Source organism: Rhinopithecus roxellana, chromosome 9, assembly GCF_007565055.1.
Source record: "Rhinopithecus roxellana isolate Shanxi Qingling chromosome 9, ASM756505v1, whole genome shotgun sequence".
NCBI classification, from domain to species: Eukaryota; Metazoa; Chordata; class Mammalia; order Primates; family Cercopithecidae; genus Rhinopithecus; species Rhinopithecus roxellana.
In genome coordinates, this window is record NC_044557.1 from 94,908,097 (window position 1) to 94,931,165 (window position 23,069).

The window sequence follows — 23,069 nt, forward strand, 5'->3', positions numbered from 1 at the left end:
ATATAAGTGGAAACATACAATATTTGTCGTTTTGCTACAGACTTATCTAATTTATCATAATGTCTTCAAGATTCATCTATGATGTATTAATGGGAAGTCATTTTCTGATGTAGTTTGTGAGATTCTTTAAACAATTTTATTCCTTTTTAAGGCTGCATAATATTCCATTGAATGTGTATAGCACATGTTTTCATCTATTCGTCTGTCAACGGGCATTGGGGTTGTTTTCATCTTTTGGCTATTGTGAATAACACTGCCATAACCATCAGTGTATAAAGATCTGAGTCCCTGCTTTCATTTCTTGTGCACATATACCCATAAGTAAAATTTCTGGATTATATAGTAATTCTATGTCTAAATTTTTGAAAAACTGCTAACTTGCCTTGTGCAATGGTTACACAATTTAACATTCCCATAAGAAATGCACAGGTGTTCCAGTTTCTTCATATCTTCACCAACATTTATTTTCTTTTTTTTTTTTCAGAGTAGTCATCCTAATGGGTATGGTCTTATAAATATTTATGCATAAATCGAAAAGCAAACATGATCTACTGAGCTTCTTCATAAAGAAGACCCAGAAAGCAGGTTAATAAATCATAAATCAATGTAGGTACAAGGACAGTGGTCACTTATTTAAAGCACAGTTTTGGGGAGTAAACTTTCGGTTCTTCCATTTACCAGTTTAGTAAACTAGGGAGAAAACAGTATTTTCCGGTTTCTCCATCTGTAAAATGGGTTTAATGACATTAAGTGCACAATGTTATTTTGCCAAACAAATAATGCCAATAAAAGCACTCCTGAAAGCATTACTCCAAAGAAACCCGTTAATAGTGTGATTATTACAGTTTCAATCAGTCAAGAGCTAGTGGGGCTTGTGAGACATTTTTCTTTTAACACCAGCCACCCTTCTCCTAAACATTCAAATAACGATGGCACTGTTTCTTTCCATTTCCTGGGGAATGAGGGGGTACACTGACTGAGAGTCAGAAGTCTGCAGTCTGCATCCTGCTCCTCTTAGGAGCCAGTGACCTTTCATAAGGTACTTCACATACGTGAATTTCTGTTTTCTTCACCTGAAAATAGTGAACAAGATAACCACCTCCAAGCATGGTGGTGAGTAGCAAATGAGATAATGTCTAGAAAAAGGTGTCAAAAAACCTGAAATAAATGATAGCCATATTTGAGTCTAAATCTCTGCTCTCTGCAGGATGAAAATGGGCATTAATTGTTCAATCAGAGAAGCTAATCTGCACTTTCATGCAAACCATCCATATGTTCCCCTTTTCCCTACCTGCCAATGGAGGATCAATGAGATAATACATGTGTATAATTCCCTTGAAAGTGCTTTGGAAAGTATAAAGTACTATAAAATGCAGGTTGTCATTACAATTCTTATTAAGGGTTTCATTCAAAGCTATTAAAATTTGACAGCAGGTGGAATAGAAAAGTCAGTCAGATTTCCAAACAGATAATAACTTTTATCAGCTTCAGACTGAATCCAAAGTATGCATGTGCTTTTATTCAGCAATGAAAAAAGCTGCAATTAATTTAATAACCAAGCAAAGCAATGAATTAATGAGAAGTCATTTTCTGATGAATATTTTTCCCAATGAGTAGAAAACAATGACTGAAATAATTAAGCAAATGTATTGGTCATACTAATTTGGAAGCTGGTATCAGGACAAAGTTCATTTGTGCATATACCATGGTCACCTCTTTGTATACATGTAAATGGGAAGATGAAAGTATGACCTGATACAGAGAGAGTAAACATTGTTGGGAGGTCATCAAATGACACGAAGTCAACCAGTCATAGTATATAGGTAGGAAAACTGAAGATCAGAAGTGAAATGACATGTCTTAGGCCAACCATTTAGTTAGAAGAACCAGGCCTAGAACTCATGTCTCCCAAATGTCATACCAGTAAGATTAAATGAATAAGAACCTCAATTCAGAAGATTTTGGTTTGAGTCCAGACTTTGTTACTTTTAAGAGTATGACCTCAGTGAAAGGTTGTTATTTTTGGCTTCATTCAAGGCTTTTCCTTTTAGAAGTGTAAGACAAGCCTTCCAGTGCCTTTTTTGTTTGTTTGTGTTTTGCACATTTGACCTAAAATTGCTTGGTCAAAACTTTAATCTAAGTTAAAGTTAAGGTTACTAAGTATGGACAATTTCCTCATTAACCTCATCTAGAATCTACACTAAACATAGAGCAATGCTTCTTTAACTGGAGCGTGCAACCCAATCACCTGATTCTGATTCACATAGTTGGGGTTGGTTCCTGAGGTTCTGCATTTCTGACAGGCTCCTATGTGATGTGGACGCTGCCACTGCATGCACCATCCTCTGAGAACCAAAGACAGAAACAATGCAGAGACCATCTCCCACACAGACCCTTGGAATACTTTACCTTAATTATGTCTACCAGTGATACAGTTTGGATATTTGTCCCCACCCAAATCTCATGATGAATTGTGATCCCCAATGCTGGAAGTGGGGCCCGGTGGGAGGTATTTGGACCATGGCAGTGGATTGTTCGTGGCTTGGTGCTGTTTTCGTCATAGTGAGTTCTCATGAAATCTGGTCATTTGAAAGTGTGTGGCACCTCCCAGCTCCTTTTTGTTCCTGATTGCCACATGACATACCTGTTTCCCCTTTGCCTTCTGCCATTATTGAAAGGTTCCTGAGGGCTCTCCAGAAGCAGATGCCTCTATGTTTCCTATACAGCCTGCAGAACCATGAGCCAATTAAATCTCTTTTTTCATTAAGTTACCCAGTCTCAGGTATTTCGTTATAGCAATGCAAAAATGGAATAATACAACCAGCGTCACGGAAATACACTGTGCTGTGCTTGAAACCCACATTATAGATGGACAAATGTTGCTATAAATTAAGACTACTTCTTCATTACAAGATCTTTCTCATTATAATGCTCTTCAATCTTAGTCATCTTCCTATCACCAGAGCAACTGGCATTATACAATAAACAGCCTGGTCTGTTTTGAGGAGAAGTAACCCAGACAAATCTGTTAATTCAACTTTGTTCCTAGTTAGAGGCACTGCTTTAATCATTTTGGGGGAACAGTGTCTCTCCTCATTAGCAGTGGACAATTTCCTAACTATCCAGGGATCTTCTGATCTTTGAATTTCAAAATAAATGTAGATTCATGTATGTCTTCCTTCATAAGCTCACTCAGTGGCATTTTAGAATCTCCTTCCATCTCAAACTGAAGAGAGAGGAAAGCCATTGAGTTTATAATGCTACTGCTTCTGCTGCTAATGGTGATGATGATAGCAAACATTTATTAAGTATTTACAATGCGCAAGGTATTGTTTTAGGCATTTTCTATGTGAATTTGTACACTCTTTACAATTACACTAGATAGATACTATTAGTAGTTGTTATTATTAGTCAACCTACTCAAGATTGCACATCTAATAAGTGGGAAGTTAAGACTTAAATCTAGCTGATTTGAGTCCTGGGTCAACATGCCTGACATTTACATTGTTAAAGGAAAAACCAAACTCTAAAATATTTCAGAAAGATTTATTCTGAGCCAATACAGACAGCCACAGCCAGGGAAATCACAGTCTCAAGGAACCCTAAGAAGGTGCACTTGAGGCAGTCAGATTACAGTTCGGTTTTGCACATTTTAGGGATGTGGGAGATAACAGGCAAAGACGTAAACCAGTACAAGGAAGATGTATGTTGTTCCGCCCAAAAGGCAGAATATCCTGAAGCAGGAGCTTACAGGTAAAATAGGTAGATTCAGAGATGCTTTAATGCACAATTTGTTAAAGGAGTAAGGCTCTGTCTAAAACTCGGAGTCAGCAGAAAGGAATGTTTTAAGTTAAGATAAAGAAGCCTATGTAGCAAGATTGATGCCCTGCAGACATGACTTAACTCTTGCCTTGCACAGCCTTAAGTCATTTTTTATAATTTGTTGCCTTATTGCCAGAAAGAATCTGTTTTGTCACTCTCATTATCTCTGTTTTAACATTAATGCTGCTCAGTTGTTGTGGCTAGACTCCAAAAGGGAGGGCGTATAACGAAGCCTGTCTAACCTCCCTTCCCATTAAAGCCAGGTACTCCTTGTTTAAGGTTTCTCTGGGGTCCCCTTGGCCAAACAGGGGTCTAGTCAGTCATTGGGGACCTTAGGATTTCATTTTTACTTTACAATATTATAAAAATAAAGTTCAAATTCCTATCATATAAAATCTCCCATGACATTGTCTCCAAAGAACTTTCCCATCATAAATTCAGCCCTCTCTCCCTTGTTCTTCGTCTTACCTGTCAAAATGCAACTCATGGCCGGGCATGGTGGCTCACACCTGTAATCTCAGCATTTTGGGAGGCCAAGGTGGGCAGATCACTTCAGGTCAGGAGTTCAAGACTAGCCTGGCCAACATGATGAAAGCCCGCCACTACTAAAAATACAAAAAATTAGCCAGGCATGGTGGTGGGTGTCTATAATCCCAGCTGTTCAGGAGGCCGAGGCAGGAAAATCGCTTAAACCCAGGAGGCAGAGGTTGCAGTGAGCTGAAATCGCGCCATTGCACTCTAGCCTGGGCGACACAGCGACTCTGTCTCAAAAAAAAAAAAAAAAAAAGAATCACAACTCAAACTCACCTCTTTAACTCTCAAGTGAAATTTCCAGAAAACTCTCTTTGTCATCCCTAGGTTGGTAGAAATGCTTTTCTTTTGGCCTCAATGAAACCTCAAGCATCTCTGGACATTTTATTTTTCAGAATCGCCTTTAAAATATCCTTTACTCAACTCTTATTTTACAGTCCTTACACTCAAAGAGGATGTGTTTTATTACCTTGTCAAAATGAAATTATTTTCCTTAAATGCTTCACTCTCATTCTCTAGTACTTAATGCATCCTGTAGAAAGTGTTCTGCTTGCATATTTGTCTCCTCAATGATCTAACAAGGTGTGGATCGGATCTACTTTACCTCAGTATTCCAAAGGCCTAGCATTTACTGATGGCTCGACAAATACCTAAAGGCTGAACCCTACTGCAGTGTAGAGATGAGAAAACAGAGGCCCTTATCATTCAGTGAGACCACCCAGTGAGGGTCAGATCCAGTTCTTAATCTTTGATTGCATGACTCATGAGCTGCTGACTATTCCTCTGTATTCTGTATATAGCTATGGATAGGTACACCATGCACACACTTCAAGAAATTTCTACTGAGAGAATTGTAGAATATTAATTCAGTGTATCATGAATGAGAAGGTTACTACTAAGAGACCAAGAGGGAGTATTTGAGAGAAATTACATTTTGACAACATATTAAAAAGCTACCTGACCTTATTCAAGTGGAATGAATAGGAGGAACTGTACCAGAAGATGCTCAGAAAATCCAGTGCCCATTCTTATCCAAATAGGCCCTCTGAGTCTTCTTTCATTTCCATTCAGAGCCATTATTTGGGACCTAAATTGCTAAAGGGCAATTGCTTCCTTTTCTAATGCTTTTGAATGTGTGAGGCCATTATCTGTGGCTTAAAGCATAGGATATAAAATTCACATATCAAGTATCATTTGGGGCTCACACACACCATGGAATCATCCTTAAGAAAAATAATTGGATTTGGTGAACATCTTCTCTTTGCTATAGAGTAATATCTTTGGGAAAAAGCACATTATACATTTATTCATCATTCAATTATCCATTCAAAAAACCAACAAACATCTATTTATTTATTCAACACATTCATTCAAAAACAATGTCTTTTGAGCTTCTTTTATACAAGACACTAGGATCTGAGTAGAGAATAGAATGATGATCGAAATAGATGAGCTTCCTATCCTCTCTGTGTCCAGGGCCTGGGAATGTAAGATAATTATTCTTGCTCTTACAAAACCTATAACTCATTAATTCATTATAAAATTAATACTGGGCTGGGTATGGTGGCTTGCACCTGTAATCCCAGCACTTTGGGAGGCCGAGGCAGGTGGATCACCTGAGGTCAGGAGTTCGAGACCAGCCTGAACAACATGGTGAAACTCCGTCTCTACTAAAAATACAAAAATTAGCCAGGCATGGTGGCATGTGCTACTCAGGAGGCTGAGGCGCGAGAATAACTTGAACCCGAGAGGCGGAGGTTGCAGTGAGCCAAGATTGCGCCATTGCACTCCAGCCTGGGCAACAGAGAAAGACTCTCTCTCAAATAGACAAATAAATACATAAAATTATTTGTGCAAGTGTATATTGAGAAATTACATACATTTCAGTTTCTGCTTGCTTGTGGCTATAACTGTTTTGAAGAACAAAATCAAATTGACATGCACATTTTCTTGTACACATATGGCTCATCACCACGTAATTTTTACCAAAGTAGAATGTATAAAGAACACAGGACAGCTTAACTGATGTATCCAGCATGATGCAGCACAAAAGGAAAGCAAAACTGAATTAGAAATCAGGACTAGCACCCTACATCTACTGTGTACCTTTTCCACTGTATCAACTGAGTCAGGATGTGGCCTTTTTCATACATTCAGTACAAAATTAATATGATAGTGACAGTCATCTTTTAAATTACTAGATGTTTATTAGGTACTTTTGTCCAGTGTTTTCATACGTTCTAAGAGCTTGCATTCAGAGGTGATGACTCTAGTACTGTCAGTGAGGAGCTAGCACTTGCACCTATTCTAAAGACATCCTTACGTCTTTTAATTTCATGTGATTTCTCTAACCAGGCATGGTTCAGTCCTACTAATTAGCTTCCCTCTCTCATAACTTTTGGCCACTACCTCTTGTCTGAGTCCTGGTGTCTTTGGGCATTTGCTCGTCCCGTTTTTGTTTCAGCAACAGTGATAAGATGAACTATGATGATATTCTTCTGTTTGGCAATTATGTTTTTTTTTCTCCTGGAATAAAATGGAGGTGGGCAAGGACTAAAACCAAGTAAGACAGGTTGGGGTCATAGTAAATCCATCTTAATGAGGAATGCTGTGGTGGAGTGGTACTTGATCTTGCCCAAGTACCGAGTACCAAATCTGGGACATAAGGTAGGTTTCTGGCAACGTGACCTATCCAGTCTCCATCAATACACCTATTTTGGGCATGTTTAATGCCCTCTATCTCATGCTTTGTCCCAGCTCATTGCTGTGGCCCTTGCTATGGCAACCATCTGTATGCAGGTGTATCCTCAGAGACATCACTCTGTTTCAGCCATGTGGGACATCTGACATAAGCTGCTCAACCATCCTGGACATATACATAATTAAAAGCCTCAAAGAATTAACACCCTTTGAAGTTATAGGCCTAAAACTGCTCAGCAAATACTGGTATCTCTAGTGCTTTGAGGGAAAAGTCTGAGGTGCATTTTACAGGTCCCCAAGAAGTCCTCAGTGAGATTGAACTCTACATGCTCAGAGAGTAACCAACCTCAAAAACTCAGAGTGAAATTGGCCTTCTTGGCTTTCCTTTTACTCCCTCTAGACCCTCCACTCTCATCCTCTGAGGTCACTACCTAAACCAAATTATGTGAAAAAAATCTTTTCTCTCAGGTTCTATTTTCTATATCAGAAGAATCTTTCAGGAACAAACACAGTAGTCTGGAGAATATTCTGTTCTAAGAAATTTTCACTGTTTTGATCACATCAAAGCTAAAACACCATGTAAAAGAGTGTTTTGTAATCTTTTTAAATGCATATGTTTGAATGGTTAATTTTATGTGTCAACGTGACTGGATTAAGACATACTTAGGTAGCTGGTAAAACAGTACTTAAGGTTGTGTCTATGAGGGTGTTTCCAGAGGACATTAGCCTTTGAATCAGTGGACTGAGTAAAGAAGATGTACCCTCACCAGTGTGAGTGGGCCTCATCCAATCCATTGAGAGCCTGCCTGAATAGAACAAAAAGGTAAAGGAAAGGTGAATTCTCTCTCTCTCTCTCTCTCTCTCTCTCTCTCTCTCTCTCTCTCTCTCTCTCCTCTTAATCAGAACCATCCATCCTCATCTGCACTACCACCATTGGAGCTACAGGTTCTCGGGCCTTTGGATTGCAGGATTGACACCAGAAGCCCCCTCCCCCAGTTCTCAGGCCTTTGACTTTAGACTGGAAGTTATAGTATAGGTTTTCCTGGTTCTCAGGTGCTCAGACTTGGGCCTAGTGACACCACCATCTTTCCTGAGTTTCTAGCTTGTGGACCATATATCATGGGACTCCTCAGCTTCCATAATCCTGGAACCAATTCCCATAATAAATCTCTTATCTATCATCTATCATCTATTATCTATCTATCTATCTATCTATCTATCTATCTATCTATCTATCTATCTATCATCTATCTATCCTATATACCTATATCCTATTGATTCTGTTTCTCTGGGGAGATCTAATATAACATGTGACGTGGCATAAGGAAAGGAAAAGTATTTATAGGCCAAAACATATAAAAAAAAAACATGCCTTCAGAGAAGTGAGCAAGTACCCAAGACAGGAGCTGCCTTTGGGATATCAACAGAATTTTGGCAGTCTGAAGCTTTGGTTTTAAAGAGATGCTGAGGGACAAGAGATAAAATTTAGACTTAATTCAATGGAAAACATGGATTTGAGACTCCCACATAAAACATAAAATATGACACATTCAGAGAGTAGACTAAAAAATAAGTACCCGGATAAAAGAGGTAATATGAACACTTAATTGTTTTTTTCTTGGACCGTTTAGGATAAAAGAAAGTAAACCTGTCTCCTTGAGGTTTTATAATTACATTACACTGATTGTGAGATTTTAGGGCTTGAATTAGGTCTCATTGAAGATTCCTAAGTGAAGATTTTAATTTAAAAGGGTCCTAGATCTGTAGAACCGAGGTCTTTGCATAATTCTAGATCATTCCTATAATCTGCTCTTTAACCTTTCCTTCCACTTTTGCACAGTGATTATTCTAGGCTTTGTTCATTCTACTTAAAACCTGCACTCCATACACATTTTAAAAGCTGTATTATGAAATTCAGGTATGACTTTGTAGACTGTGAGAGCCACAAAAGTCTCTACGTAATGTGATTAAATCAGTTGAAGTTTATCAGAACAGAATACAGACTATTGTGTTTGTTCCTGAAAGATTCTTCTGATATTTTATGGTGATTTGATTATAGTAGAACAATGTTCCATAGGCTGAAAAAACATTGAATGAATAACAAGCAATACACTTGAAATTACTGTAAAAGTAGATTCTTACTAGCTCCAAATACAATCTATATTGATTTTTTTTTTTAAACCAGTGTCTTACAAAGGAAGGTAATAACCATCTCGTTTCAGTTAAAAATTAAATATTTTATCCTGTTCCCAGAATGGTCAAGGGCAAGCCATTTTCTGTAAATATTATCACAAATAGAGTGCGTTCTTTGGCAGAGCTGGGCAGTAAACCAGTGACTTGGTAAGTGTGACTAAAATTTTGGGACAAAAATGGAAAATATCATGGTGTTGGTTGATAACAGAATTCCACCCTGGACTTTGTATTTTACCCTGATGGATCTGTCTCTAAAACTCTATACTAATAGTTGCTTTAAGATACTGTGTGAGTGAGAGTCGATGTATGCCTTCTGCAAAAGGTATCAGGAGAAGCAAGAACATATTATTGTATTTTACTCTTCGTTTACCCATTCCAATTCTTCCCCTGGGTTCACTCCTGGACTCACAACTTCAAACTCTCTTGCAAAGTAGAAGCTGTTCTTTGAAAGAGTAAATTGCATTGTATAAACTACTGTCACCCTAATAAGTCCTCTTATAGCTTATAACAAGTCAGAAGTATCACCTACTCACATTTTTTTTTTTTGGCCTGACATCTGTTCCATTAGTATGAGTGTTTCATTTATGCTTGAGGGTAACGAATATCCTTATTAGAGAGTATAAGGTTCTGAATTTGTCCATTATCTTGAAATTACTAATGCATTGTTCAAATCACCTATGTGCTATGACTGTTTCATTTATTCCTCTATCAGTTACTGATACTATCAAATACTGAGAGTACCAAAGTATTTGATACTATCAAATAGTGTATTCAATCTTCCACTGTATTGATGGATTTTTCATTTTCAGCTTCTAATACTGTTGATTTGAAGAATTGTTATGGCCGGGCACAGTGGCTCATGCCTGTAATCCCAGTACTTTGGGAGGTCGAGGCAGGCGGATCACCTGAGGTCAGGAGTTTGAGACCAATCTGGCTAACTTGGTGAAACTCCGTCTCTGCTAAAAATACAAAAATTAACCAGGTGTGACGGCAGGCACCTGTAATCCTAGCTATTCGGGAGGCTGAGACAAGAGAATTGCTTGAACCCAGGAGGCAGAGGTTGCAGTGAGCCAAGATTGTACCACTGTGCTCCAGCCTGGGTGACAGAGTGAGACTCCATCTCAAAAAAAGAAAAGAAAAAAAAGGAATTGTTATATCTGTTCATAGTTTATTTTGCTGTACAGAAGCTCTTTAGTTTAAACAGGTCCCACCTGTCAATTTTTTGGTGACAATTGCTTTTGTGGACTCAGTCATAAATTATTTGCAAAGGCTGATGTACAGAAGGTTATTTACCAGGTTTTCTTTTAGGATTTTTCTTTCTTTCTTTTTTTTTTTTCAATCAGAGGTCATTCGTCTAAGTGTTCAATTCATCTTGAGTTAATTTTTACAAATGGTGATAGGTAAGGGTTCAGTTTTATTCTTCTGCATGTGGCTAACCAGCTTCCCCAGTACCACTTTTTGAGTGGAAAGTCTCTTCAATGCTTATTTCTGTTGACTTTGTCAAAGATCATTTGGTTGTAGGTGTGTGATTTTATTTCTAGGTTCTATTAGGTTCCATGGGTCTATGTGTCTATTTCTGTACCAGTACCATGCTGTTTTGGTTAGTAGCCTTGTAGCATATTCTGAGATCAGGTAATGTGATGCCTCCTGCTTTGTGTTTGTGCTTAGGATTGCTTTGGCTATTTAGACTCCCTTGATTCCATATGAACATTAGAGAAGTTTTTTCTAATTCTGTGAAAAATGCTATTGATAGTTTGATAAGAATGGCATTGAGTCTGTAGATTGCTATTGACGGTATGGACATTTTAATGATATGGATTCTTCCAATCCATGAGCCTAAAATGTTTTTTCATTTGTTTGTGTCATTTTTGATCTCTTTCAGCAATGTTTTATAGTTAATCTTACAGAGCTCTTTCACTTTCTTGGTTAGATGTATTCCTGGATATTTCATTTTTCTCAGCGATTGTAAATGGAATTGCATTCTTGATTTGGCTCTCAGCATAAACATTATTGTTGCATAAAAATGCTGCCAGTTTTTGTACATTGATTTTGTATCCTGAAACTTTACTGAAGTTGTTTTGCAATTCCACAAGCATTTTGTTAGGGTCTTCAGGGTTTCCTAGGTATAGAATTGTATCGTCAGTGAAGAGGGATAATTTGATTTCCTCTTTCCCTGTTTGTGTGCCTTTTATTTCTTTCTCTTGCCTGATTGATCTGACTAGGACTTCCAGTACTATGTTGAATAGAAGTGGTGAGAGGGGGCATGTTTGTATGTTCCAATTCTCAAGGGGAATGATTCCAACTTTTGCCCATTCAGCATAATCTTGGCTGTGGGTTTGTCATAGATGGCTTTCATTATTTTGAGGTATGTTCCTTTGATGCCTAGTTTGTTGAGGATTTTTTATTATGAATGGATGTTGGATTTCACTGAAAGCTTTTTTTGGCGTCTAATGAGATGATCATATGGTTTTTGTTGTTAATTATGTTTACGTGGTAAATCGTGTTTATTAATTTGTGTGTGTTGAACCAATCTCGCATCGCAGGCACAAAGAATACTTGATTGTGGTGGATTAACTTTTTAACGTGCTGGTGGACTTGCAGCAGAGTAAACAGACTATCTACAGAATGGGAGAAAATATTTATAAACTCTGCATCCAAAAAACCCACTATTATCCAGAATCTATAAATACCTTGAACAAAACAAAAAGAAAAAAAATAAACTCCATTAAAACATGGGAAAAAGACATAAACAAGCACTTCTCAAAAGAATACATACAAAGTGGCCAAGAAACATATGAGGAAACACCCAACATATCTAATCATCAGAGAAATACGAATCAAAACCACAATGAGACATAATCAAAACCACATCTCACACTAGTCAGAATGGTTATTATTTAAAAAAAAAAAAAAAGCAAAAAACAAAAAAAACAGGTATTGGTGATGCTGTGGGAAGGGGAATGCTTATACATTGCCGGTGGGAATGTAAATTAGTTCAATCACTGTGGAAAGCAGTTTGGAGATTTCTCAAAGAACTGAAAATGGAACTACCAATTGATTCAGCAATCCCATAATTGGGATCCAAACAAAAATAAATAATTCTACCAAAAAGACACATGCATGTGCATGTTCATTGTAGCAATATTCACAATAGCAAAGACATGGAATCTACCTAGGTGCCCATCAATGGTGGATTGGATATAGAAAATGTGGTGCATATACATGATGGAATACTACACAGCCATAACAAAGAATAAAATCATGTCCTTTGCAGCCTCATAGGTTCAGCTGGAGGCCATTATCCTAAGCAAATTAACAGAGAAATAAGACTATATGTTTTCACTTACAAGTGGGAACTAAATATTGGTTGCACGTGGACATAAACATGGAACAAGAGACACTAAAGACTCAAAAAAAGAAAAAAAAGGGAAGTAAAGAGGGAGGCAAGGACTAAAAACTCCCTGTTATGTATTACGTTCACTACCTGAGTGACAGGATCAATAGAAGCCCAAACTTCAGCATCATGAAATATACTCTTGTAAGAAGCCTGCGCATGTAGCCCTTGAATCCAAAATAAAACTTGAAATTGAAGGTTGGGTGTGGTGGCTCACACTTATAATCCCAGAACTTTGGGAGGCTGAGGTAGGAGGATTGCTTGATCCCAGGAGTTAGAGCACCCTGGGCAACATAGTGAGACCCCATCTCTACCAAAAAATAAAAATAAAAAATAACCAGGCATGGTGGTATATCCCTCTAGCTACTCAGGAGGCTGAGGTGGAGCTTGGCGCCTAAAAGTTGGGGCTGCAGTGAGCTCTGATTGTGCCACTAAACCCCAGTCTGGATGACAGAGCCAACCCTGTCTCAAAATAAATAAATAATTAAAAGTAAAAAAAGATCCTCTGAAGGAAGTGGACTGCTCCTGAAGGACCCGGGCGACACCTCAAATACTGTGAGTGCCTCAACTGCGGAAGTGAGAAAGGGAGAACATCCTCTCCTGAACACACATCCCCTACTGGAGACGCTGAAGCAGCCACAGCAAGACCTGCCCAAGTAGAGTCTGAGCTCAGACATGCCTAGCCCTGCCCCCACCTGATGGTCCTTCCCTATCCATCCTGGTAGTGGAAGACAAAAGGCATATAATCTTGAGGGTTCTAGGGCTCTGCCCACTGCCGGTCCCTCTATATATTACTACAGCTGATACTTTCTGAAAAGTGCCACCTCCTTGCAAGAGACCAACAAGCACAAAAATAGAGTGTTAAACCACCAAGGCTAAGAACCCTCACGGAATGCATTGCACCCCCCACCCCCAACACTTCCGCTGGAACAGGCGCTGGTATCCACAGCTGAGGGACCCGTAGATAGTTCACATCACAGGACTCTCTCAGACAATCCTCAGTACCTGCCAGGAGCCAGGTAGACTCGCTGAGTTGCTAGACCCACAAGAGAGAAAACAATCACTGCAGTTTGGCTCACAGGAAGCCACATCCATAGGAAAAGGGGGAGAGTACTATATCAAGAGAACACCCCATGGGACAAAATGATCTGAAAAACAGCCTTCAGTCCTAGACCTTCCCTCTGACAGAGCCTACCCAAATAAGAAGGAACCAGAAAACCAGCCCTGCTAATACGACAAAACAAGGCTCGTCAGCAACTCCCCAAAAATCACACTAGTTCACCAGCAATGGATTCAAACCAAGAAGAAATCCCTGATTTACCTGGAAAAGAATTCAGGAGGTTAGTTATTAAGCTAATCAGGGAGGGACCAGAGAAAGGCAAAGCCCAATGCAAGAAAATCCAAAAAATAATACAAGAAGTTAAGGGAGAAATATTCAAGGAAATAGATAGCTTAAAGAAAAATACAATAAAAAATTTAGGAAACGTTGGACACACTTTTAGAAATGCAGAATGCTCTGGAAAGTCTCAGCAATAGAATTAACAAGTAGAAGAAAGAAATTCAGAGCTCTAAGAAAGGTATTCAAATTAACCCAATCCAACAAAGAGCAAGAGAAAAGAGTAAGAAAGTATGAACAAAGTCTCTAAGAAGTCTGGGATTATGTTAAATGACCAAACTTAAGAATTATTGGTGTTTCTGAGGAAAAAAGAGAATTCTAAAAGCTTGGAAAACATATTCATGAGAATAATTGAGGAAAACTTCCCTGGCCTTGCTAGAGACCTAGACATCCAAATACAGGAAGCACAAAACCACCTGGAAAATTCATTGCAAAAGATCTTCACCTAGGTGCATTGTCATCAGGTTATCTAAAGTTAAGACAAAGGAAAGAATCTTCAGAGCTATGAGATAGAAGGACCAGGTAACTTATAAAGGAAAACTTATCAGATTAACAGCAGATTTCTCAGCAGAAATTCTATAAACTAGAAGGGATTGGGGACCTATCTTCAGCCTTCCCAAACAAAACAATCATCAGCCAAGAATTTTGTATCCAGTGAAACTAAGCATCATATATGAAGGAAGGCTACAGTCATTTTCAGACAAACAAATGCTGAGAGAATTCACCATTACCAAGCCACCACTACAAGAACTGCTAAAAGGAGCTCTGAATCTTGAAACAAATTCTATAAACACGTCAAAATAGAACCTCTTTAAAGCATAAATCACACAGGACCTATAAAACAAAAATACATGTTAAAAAGCAAAAACAAAGAACAAAAACACCAAAGTACACAGGCAACAAAGAGCATAATGAATGCAATGGTACCTCACATATCAATACTAACATTGACTGTAAATGGCCTAAATATTCCACTTAAAAGACACAGAACCTCAGAATGGATAAGAATTCATGAACTGACTATCTTTCTGCCTTCAGGAGACTCGCCTAACATAAAAGCATTCACATAAACTTATAGCAAAGGGGTGGAAAAAGGCATTTCATGCAAATGGACACCAAAAGTGAGCAGGTATAGCTATTCTTATATCATACAAAACAAATTTTAAAGCAACGGCAGTGAAAATAGACAAAGAAGGACATTATATAATGGTAAAAGACCTTGTCCAACAGAAAAATGTCACAATCTTAAACATATATACACCTAACACTGGAGCTCCCAGATTTATAAAACAATTACTAATGGACCTGTCTAAGAAATGAGATAGACAGCAACACAATAATAGTGGGGGACTTCAGTACTCCACTGACAGCACTAGACAGGTCATTAAGGCAGAAAATCAACAAAAAAAATTGGAATTAAATTATACCCTGGAACGAATGGGCTTAACAGAAATCCACAGAACATTTCATCCAACAACCATGGAATACAACATTCTATTCAAAAGCACATGGAACTTTCTCCAAGATGGATCATATGATAGTCCTTAAAATAAGCCTCAATAAATTTAAGAAAATTGAAATTATATCAAGCACTCTCTCAGACCCCAGTGAAAAGCAACTGGAAATCAGTTCCAAAAGAAACCTTAAGAATCATGCAAATACATGGAAATTAAATAACCTGCTCCTGAATGAACAATGGGTCAAAAATGAAATCAAGATGGAAATTTGAAAATTCTTTGAACTGTATGACAATAATGACACAACCTATCAAAACCTCTGGGATACAGCTAAGGCAGTGCTAAGAGGAAAGTTCATAGCCCTAAATGCCTACATCAAAAAGGCTGAAAGTGCACAAATTGACTTTCTAAGGTCATATATCAAGGAACTAGAGAAATAAGAATAAACCAAACCCAAACCTGGCAGAAGAAAGGAAATTACCAACATCAGAGCAGAACGAAATGAAATAGAAACAACAACAACAAAAAGACACAAACGATAAAGGAAACGAAAAGCTGGTTCTTTGCAAAGATAAATAAAATTGATAGATCATAAGCAAGATTAACCAAGAAAAGAAGAGAGAAAATCCAAATAAACTTACTAAGACATGAAACAGGAGATATTATGACTGACACCACTGAAATACAAAAGATCATTCACAACTGCTATGAACACTTTTACACACATAAACTAGAAAACCTAGAAGAGATGGATAAATTTCCAGAACTACAACCCTCCTAGTTTATATCAGGAAGAATTAGATACTCTGAACAGACCAATAACAAGCAGTGAAATTGACACGGTAATTAAAAAATTGCCAGCCAAAAGAAGTCCAGGACCCGATGGATTCACAGCAGAATTCTACTAGATGTTCAAAGAAGAATTGGTACCAATCCTTTTGAGACTATTCCAAAAGAGAGAATGAAGGAGCCCTCCCTAATTAATTCTGTGGAGCAACATCACCCTAATGCCCAAAGCAGGAAAGGACATAACCAAAAAAAAAAAAAAAAAAAAAAAAAAAACCACAGACTGATATCCTTGATGAACATTGATGCTAAAATCCTTAACAAAATACTAGTTAAAAAATTCCAATAACATATCAAAAAGATAATCTGCTATGATCAGGTAGGTTTCATACCAGGGATGCAGTGATGATTTAACATAGGCAAGTCAATAAATGTGATACACCACATAAACAGAATTAAAAACAAAAATCACATGATCATCTCAATAGATGCAGAAAACGCATTTGACAAAATGCAGCATCCCTTTATGATTAAAACTCTCAGCAAAGTTGGCATACAGGGATATACCTTAATGAAATAAAAGCCATCTATGACAAACCCACAGTCAACATAATACTGAATGGGAAAAGGTTGAAAGCGTTCCCTCTGAGAACTGGAACAAGAGAAGGATGCCCACTCTCACCATTCCTTTTCAACATGGTACTCGAAGTCCTAGCCAGAGTGATCAGAGAAGAAAAGGAAATAAAGGGCATCCAAATCAGTAAAGAGGACATCAAACTGTCACTATTTGCTGGCGATATGATCATTCACCTTGAAAACCCTAAGAACTTCTCCAGACAGCGCCTAGAACTGATAAAAGAATTCAGTGAAGTTTCTGGATACAAGATTAATGTACACAAATCAGTAGCTCTTCTATACACCAACAGTGTCCAAGCAGAGAATGAAATAAAGAACTCAAACCCTTTTACAATAGCTGCAAAAAATAAATAAATAAATAAATAAAATATGTAGGAATATACCTAACCAAGGAGTCAAAAGACCTCTACAAGGAAAACAACAAAACACTGCTGAAAGAAATCATAAATGACACAAACAAATGGAAACACATCCCATGCTCATGGATGCATAGAATCAATATTGCGAAAACAACCATACTGCCAAAAGCAATCTACAAATTCAACTCAATTTCCATCAAAATACCATCATCATTCTTCACAGGATTAGAAAAAAAAAACAATTCTAACATTCATATTTAGCCAAAAAAGAGCCCACATGGCCAAAGCAAGATTAAGCAAAAAGAACAAACCTGGAGGCATCACACTACCTGATTTCAGACTATACTACAAGGTCATAGTCACCAAAACAGGTATAGAAATGGGCACATAGACCAATGGGACAGAATAGAGAACCCAGAAATAAACCCAAATACTTACAGCCAACTGATCTTTGACAATGCAAACAAAAACATAAAGTGGGGAAAGGACATCCTTTTCAACAAATGGTGCTGGAATAATTGGCTAGCCACATGTAGGAGAATGAAACTGGATCCTCATCTCTCACCTTACACAAAAATCAACTCAAGATGGATGAAGAACTTAAACCTAGGACCTGAAACTATAAAAATTCTAGAATATAACATTGGAAAAACCCTTCTAGACATTGGCTTAGGCACGGATTTAATGACCAAGAAGCCAAAAGCAAATACAATAACAAAGATAAGTAGTGGGGACCTAATTAAACTAAAGAGTTTTTGCATGGCAAAAGGAACAGTCAGCAGAGTAAACAGACAACCCACAGAGTGGGAGAAAATCTTCACAATCTATACATCTGACAAAGGACTAATACCCAGAATCCACATTGAATGCAAACAAATCAGTAGGAAAAATAACAAACAATCCCATCAAAAAGTGGGCTAAGGACATGAATAGACAATTCTCAAAGGAAGATATACAAATGGCCAGCAAACATGAAAAAATGCTTAACATCAATAATGATCAAGGAAATGCAAATCAAAACCATAATGCAATACCACCTTACTCCTGGAAAAATGGCTATGATCAAAAAACAGTAGATGTTGGCGTGGATCTGGTGAACAGGGAACATTTCTACACTGCTGGTGGGAATGTAAACTAGTAAAGCAACTATGGAAAACAGTGTGGAGATTCCTTAAAGAACTAAAAGTAGAATTACCCATTTGATCCAACAGTCCCACTGCTGGGTATCTACTCAGAGGAAAAGAAGTCATTATTCGAAAAAGATACTTTCACACTCATGTTTACAGTGGCACAATTCACCATAGCAAAACTGTGGAACCAACCCAAATGCCCATTAATCAATGAATAGGTAAAGAACCTGTGGTATATACACAAGATGGAATACTACGCAGCCATAAAATGAAATGAATTAACAGCATTTGCAATTACCTGAATGAGATTGGAGACTATTTTTCTTTTTCTTTTTTTTTTTTTTATTATACTTTAAGTTCTAGGGTACATGTGCATAACATGCAAGTTTGTTACATATGTATACTTGTGCCGTGTTGGTGTGCTGCACCCATCAACTCGTCAGCACCCATCAATTCATCATTTATATCATGTATAACTCCCAATGCAATCCCTCCCCCCTCCCCACTCCCCATGATAGGCCCCAGTGTGTGATGTTCCCCTTCCCGAGTCCAAGTGATCTCATTGTTCAATTCCCACCTATGAGTGAGAACATGCGGTGTTTGGTTTTCAGTTCTTGTGACAGTTTGCTAAGAATGATGGTTTCCAGCTGCATCCATGTCCCTACAAAGGACGCAAACCCATCCTTTTTTATGGCTGCATAGTATTCCATGGTGTATATATGCCACATTTTCTTAATCCAGTCTGTCACAGATGGACATTTGGGTTGATTCCAAGTCTTTGTTATTGTGAATAGTGCCGCAATAAACATACGTGTGCATGTGTCTTTGTAGTAGAATAATTTATAATCCTTTGGGTATATACCCAGTAGTGGGATGGCTGGGTCATATGGTACATCTAGTTCTAGATCCTTGAGGAATCACCATACTGTTTTCCATAATGGTTGAACTAGTTTACAATCCCACCAACAGTGTAAAAGTGTTCCTATTTCTCCACATCCTCTCCAACACCTGTTGTTTCCTGACTTTTTAATGATTGCCATTCTAACTGGTGTGAGATGGTATCTCATTGTGGTTTTGATTTGCATTTCTCTGATGGAGAGTGATGATGAGCATTTTTTCATGTGTCTGTTGGCTGTATGAATGTCTTCTTTTGAGAAATGTCTGTTCATATCCTTTGCCCAATTTTTGATGGGGTTGTTTGTTTTTTTCTTGTATATTTATCTGAGTTCTTTGTAGATTCTGGATATTAGCCCTTTGTCAGATGAGTAGATTGCAAAAATTTTCTCCCATTCTGTAGGTTGCCTGTTCACTCTGATGGTAGTTTCTTTTGCTGTGCAGAAGCTCTTTGGTTTAATTAGATCCCATTTGTCAATTTTGGCTTTTGCTGCCGTTGCTTTTGGTGTTTTAGACATGAAGTCCTTGCCCATGCCTATTTCCTGAATGGTACTACCTAGATTTTCTTCTAGGGTTTTTATGGTATTAGGTCTAACATTTAAGTCTCTAATCCATCTTGAATTAATCTTCGTATAAGGAGTAAGGAAAGGATCCAGTTTCAGCTTTCTACTTATGGCTAGCCAATTTTCCCAGCACCATTTATTAAATAGGGAATCCTTTCCCCATTTCTTGTTTCTCTCAGGTTTGTCAAAGATCAGATGGCTGTAGATGTGTGGTATTATTTCTGAGGACTCTGTTCTGTTCCATTGGTCTATATCTCTGTTTTGGTACCAGTACCATGCTGTTTTGGTTACTGTAGCCTTGTAGTATAGTTTGAAGTCAGGTAGCGTGACGCCTCCAGCTTTGTCCTTTTGACTTAGGATTGTCTTGGCAATGCGGGCTCTTTTTTGGTTCCATATGAACTTTAAAGCAGTTTTTTCCAATTCTGTGAAGAAACTCATTGGTAGCTTGATGGGGATGGCGTTGAATCTATAAATGACCTTGGGCAGTATGACCATTTTCACGATATTGATTCTTCCTATCCATGAGCATGGTATGTTCTTCCATTTGTTTGTGTCCTCTTTTATTTCACTGAGCAGTGGTTTGTAGTTCTCCTTGAAGAGGTCCTTTACATCCCTTGTAAGTTGGATTCCTAGGTATTTGGAGACTATTTTTCTAAGTAAAGTAACTCAGGAATGGAAAACCAACATTGTATGTTCTCACTGATATGTGGGAGCTAAGCCATGAGGATGCAAAGACATAAGAATGAGAAAATGGACTTTGTAGGGAAGAATGGGAGGGAAGCAAGGGATAAAAGACCACAAATATGGTTCAATGTATCCTGCTTGGGTGATGGGTGCACCAAAATCTCTCAAATCACTGCCATAGAATTTACTCATGTAACCAGATACCACCTGTACCCCAATAACTTATGGAAGAAATAAATAAATAAATAAATAAATAAATTTTTAAAAATAAATAAAAGTAAAAAAATTGAAAAAATTGTGATATCTTTATATTGAGTGGTAATCTTTATAAAGCGAAGGTTTTGTTTCTAATAAATTTTTCCTTAAAATCTATTCGTTTGATTTCAATATTGCTGCACCAACTTTTTTGCATAGTGTTTGTCTATCACTTTTTGTATTCTTTTAATATCAGTCTTTCTGACTACTTGCATTCTTTTAGATGGTATGAAGTTGAATAGTCCAAATTTTGATCTTTTACTAAGTCTCCATCATTCTTACAATCTATACTGATAATTGCAGATATATTTTTATGTATCTTAGCGTATTGTTTTGTGTGTTCTGTGTACCCTGCTTCAGTAAGTTTTTAAACTGCCTTCCTGGTTTCTTTTGAGTGACCATATTTTTTTTTCATTTATTTTCCTTCTATTTTTTCAAGATTATAGACTCTGTCTCTTCTCTTACGTTATGCTTTGCCTGTTTGTTTACATACCTTTGATATGACTGGGACGTGTGTCCCCTCAAATTGCATGTTAAAATGTGATTCCCAATGTTGGGGGTAGGGCCTGGTGTGAGGTGATTAGATTGTTGCAGGGATCCCTCATGAATGGCTTAGTACCATCCCCTTGGTGATGACTGGATTCTTGTTCAGTTAGTTCATGCAAGATTTGCTTGTTTTAAATAGTCTGAGACTCCTCCCTTCTCCCTTCCCCTCTCACTCTCACCATGTGATATGCCTGCTCCTCCTTCACCTGCCACCATGATTGAAAGTTTCCTGAGGCCCTCAATGGGAGCAGATGCTAGCACTATGCTTCCTATCCAGTCTGCAGAATTGTGAGTCAATTTAACCTCATTTCTTTATAAATTAGCCATCCTCAGGAATTTCTTTATAGCAATTCAAGAATGGACTAACATGCCATTCTTTGTTGACTTTAGTCTTGCCCTTTAAATTTGATTTCCTTCTATTTGAAATGTATCTTTTGGAATAAGCTTATTAACTGAGGGTTTGTGGGTGGTAAACTCAGGCAGTACAACATACTGGTTAAGAATGCAAATGCTAGAAGAAAACTGGATTAAAACCTAGCTTTTCCAATTACTAAATGTGGGACTAATCCCCCTGTGCCTCAGTTTCTTCGTTTGTAAAATGAGAACATTTAAGGGTATCTGCCTCATACGGTTGTTGAGAGAATTAATTATGTTATATATTCACATGCATAAAACAGTTTTTAGTATAAATCAAACATCTAATACTATTTTAAAGGATTTGCACAGAATGATTATTCAATAAACAATCAACAGTCACTGTTTATTACTTCAAGGCAAAAAACAAATATTTAAACTAAAAAGAAGTGTGTTTGAATCCTGATCTTGGGCAAGCAACTCTCTCCTTGGTTCCCCCATTTTATCGTCTTCCATAGCAGATTCAGTGAATTCTGCTTACTGCATGGGTGCAGCACATGTTGGCCATAGGGACATCACTGACCACTGTGGGTTGGATTTGTTTCCTCTGGGCTCCAATGGCATTCCTCTGTTTGGTAGTATTCATTATACATTGTGGAAAGGATATCTGTTCTTGCCTGGCTGGTCCATCAGTTCCTTAGAGATAGTAAGAGGCAGAGATTCCAAACTTTTTTCTGACTTTGCTGGGGAAGGACCTCTTCTGCCCCTTAACTCAACCCCTTTCCTGACTCTTCAGAAGTGGTGGATTTGCCAATCAGAACCAAGGACTTTTATCAATACATGTCTTACAAGAGTAGACAACTATTGCTTAAATGTCAGAACCCATATGGCAGAATGAGTTACATACTTTCTTTTTTCTTCCTGAATTGCAGTTGCTATTTGACAAAATGTGTTTAGTGAATAAGTAAATAAATGATTTATCAAAATACTGTGTTGACTTTGGAGGTTGACTTTGGAGGTTTGAACAAATCCCAGTTATACATAAAAACATAAAACATTAGGCATATGTTGTTGAAATTTCGCAACCTTTCCTAGGGCTTCATCTGTTATTTTTTTTCTTGATTTAATCCATTTTGATATTCTTCCCTATGCAAAGACATTTATCCCCCTAACACATTGCCTGCAGACATTATTAAAAACCATTATCATATCTAACCACAGTCAGACCTGCTTATATCTGCACAAACAGCAGCTCCTTAGGGCCAATGAGCATGTATCTATAGTTATCAGATAACTACACTTCTCCATAGGGTTATCCCTCCAAACTCGTCTGACTGCTGTTTAGATCATGCAGAGTATCATATATTTT